The sequence below is a fragment of the Lathyrus oleraceus genome, chromosome 7, assembly GCF_024323335.1.
Source record: "Lathyrus oleraceus cultivar Zhongwan6 chromosome 7, CAAS_Psat_ZW6_1.0, whole genome shotgun sequence".
Taxonomy (NCBI): Eukaryota; Viridiplantae; Streptophyta; class Magnoliopsida; order Fabales; family Fabaceae; genus Lathyrus; species Lathyrus oleraceus.
The window spans coordinates 413,048,284-413,051,425 of record NC_066585.1 but is presented as its reverse complement, the minus strand read 5'-3'; the positions used below and the strand labels follow the sequence as shown (position 1 = coordinate 413,051,425).

The window sequence follows — 3,142 nt, the reverse complement described above, 5'->3', positions numbered from 1 at the left end:
GATTCCATGACTCTCAGGGCAAAGAACTGAATTGGACTGCCAATGTTTACCACCTTATAGCGTAAAGAGAAACAGATGCCAGAGTCCAGGACTCCCAGGAAAAAGAACAAGTTCCAAAGTTTACCACCTTACAAGGCAAGTGAACAAGTGCCAAGGTTTACCACCTTACAAGGCAAGTGAACAAGTTCCACGGTTTACCATCTTACAAGGAAAGTGCCAAGGTTTACCACCTCTTTAGGCAAAGAGTTGTATTGAAAGAGGGTGTACAACCACAAATTTATAATAGCAAAAGATGCTCCATTATTGAAGTGTTTCACGCTTGATATGCCTGTTTGAAGAAGACTTGTCAATTGTATGATTCAAATTGCACTAAAGTTTATGCATAAAGGCGAAAACCTTGAGCAACTGGGTCAAGCGTCCCGTATCCAAAGATATCTAGAATAAGTTAATGAAATTCTCCACTCTCATCCATTATTTGTTTCTTAAGGATTGAAAGTGATAGTTGAATTAATAAAATCAGACAATTCTAATTAAAGCCCTATGCTAAGGGAACATACAAAAATCAAGATTTCTAAGCCGTAAGGGAAAAATAGTCAATATGCAAAATATGATTAAATTAGAATTAAAAATCAAGATTATTTAGAACTAGTTAATCAATTAACAAACAAAACATAAATATGATAAAAAAAAGTACTAAGTACAATTTAAATAAAACCTCAAGTTACTAAATATTTCTATTAATCAATTAATCACAAGTTAAATCATAATTATTTTTATTAATCACAAATTAATGAATTAATCTAAAAGATAATCACCATTAACCACAATATTATGTGAGTGAAAGGTTAAATCAATAATTTAATTAAGATTGGTTAACTAAAATTAACTAATTAATAAAGTGATTAAACAACTATCAAAGGAGGAAGTACATGCCAAAAAATGGGTGGTAAACAGCATCAGGAAGCGATTGGGCCTGGGGCCTTAGGCCCAGGCACCGAATCCACGCTCAGAGGGGGTACAAGAGAATCCAGGGTGTATGTATAAATATTGGGCCTAAGGCCCAACCAAATCCAAGCCAAGGCAATACGCAATGAAAGAACCAACATGCTTTCACATTTCAAACTCACGAACGCACCTGAACTCTCCATCTCCGCCGCTTCGGAATTCGCCACTGGCGGCGGCGGATGACCTAACCCTTGAAACCTTACATTAAAACACTCGTACCTTCTCCCTCTATCTCAATCTCACACTGTTCCCCTCTGATTCCCTTCCCTAAGTCCGAATTGAAGAACAACTCAAATAAACCCTAAATTTCTAGATCCGGAAATTAAATGATGCGGCGAGGGAATTGAAACCTACATGGGTAGGGATTTAAATCTGAAGCTTGAAACTTCACTTCGATGGTGATTTAGGAGAAAACCAAACAAGAACTGGAGGGTTGCTTACCAGCCGGAGTAGCTCCGACGGCTCTTCAGATGTGGCGTTTGTTAAAGAAATCCAGAGATTCGTCTCCTTAGGTAACATGACTCTCAAATCCTTTCCTCCAATTATCAATTCAAATCTTCTTCTCCTTCTCTCCTCTCTGAATTTTTAGTCTGTAGGTAACGCTTGCTCGTGGTGTTGGTGCGAAGAGGTGAATGAGAGTGAAGAATGATGAGTTCTGAGATATTGTGCAGTGTGTGAAGACGATGATGATGGCGATGCAGAGGATTTCAAGGATTGGAGAGGGATGAGTGAATATGAAGAGTGAAGATTTAAGGTTGTAAACTAGTGAATCTCAAATGCAGATTGAAGGTTGCAAGCTCGTGAATCTCAGATGCAGATTGAAGGATTGAGTTGCAGAATGAAGAATTCTCGAGTTGCACAATGAAGAAAAACTCGAGTTGCAAAATGAAAAAAAAACTCCCTATAAAGAATGATAGTGAGTCCCTTTTATAAGCTTATTTTCCTCTCCATTCTGTTAGGAATTTAGATGAAATTTGTGCTATATTTTAGGTGAAATGCAATAGTTAGTTGTAAATGCATAAATTGGTTAGAGATGGTTGAAGTTAAGGGATTTATGTTAGTTAGAAATTGAGATTTACATGAAATGAAAATTGGATATTAGTTTCTATTGAAATTTGTTGTTAATGCAAGTTGTAAAAAAATCTAGTTATCAATTTGTTTTGGCGATATCAAGTGATGTAGGCTTTGTGTGAATATAACAGGTCTTCTGTTACACAATTTGCAGGGTTATTGTTTTATGCTAAATCTTCTGCAATGTTGATAAATAATGCAGGGTGATGCATTTCTGTTAGTCAATGTGCAGGGTTATACTATTTCCAAATGTCTGAGTTGTAGGGTCTTATTTGAAAAGTTCTTTTGCAGGCTGAACTGATCAGACTTCTATGACGCATTTGCTTATGCAGGTTAATATTTCTTGGTGCAGCTGGTGGTGGATGGACTTATTGATGTGCTGCAGGATGGTGCAACCTTGTTGTGTGATGGAAAAAATGAGTACAAGTTGGATGTGAACTTCCTGTACAGGAAGTTGAATGGGTTTAGAGTTAGGAAATTGAATTGTAAACTATATTGATCTCAAACAAGTTTATATATTATGTAAAATATTATGTTGTAACATGAATGGATTGAAAATATGGAATAGATTGGTGATTGTTATGGAAACATGTTCTAAGTTAAAAAGATAATATTGGACATGAATATTTGAGATTGAATTAATGTTATTTGAATTGATTTTTTTTGGGGAAAACTTTGAAAGTTAAAACTTTTTTTGAATATGGCTCTAAGTGTTAATTAAGATTAATAGATGTTAACAAAAGTTAATGAACCTAAATGGAACTTAAATGGAATTGAAAATGTTAACCTTGAAATGGTGGCAAAAATGTTTGAAATGATCAAAAATGTATTTGACAACTAAATGAATTTGGATGCACTAAATAGATGGAAAAACAAATGAGATTAATGGTTGGCAAAATTTAATGTTTGCTAAACCAAATGCTTGACTTGAACCAAATGTGAATGGCCAATGGGAAAATCCAATGGACCTATAAATTGATGGTTGACTTTGGCCAGCTGGTTGAATAGAAAGTCAACCATTGACCAAAGTCAACTATGGATTCTAAATTATAGTTTTAAAATGTTA

General features: G+C 35.1%; 1 long non-coding RNA gene across 1 annotated transcript; it reads left to right on the top strand.

Moving 5' to 3' along the window:
- Positions 1-1,077: 1,077 nt before the first annotated feature.
- On the top strand, positions 1,078-2,664 carry LOC127103037 (uncharacterized). Its single transcript, XR_007794743.1, has 3 exons — positions 1,078-1,517; positions 1,602-1,921; positions 2,409-2,664. It is a non-coding gene; the product is annotated as an uncharacterized LOC127103037 (long non-coding RNA).
- The last annotated feature ends 478 nt before the right edge of the window (positions 2,665-3,142 follow it).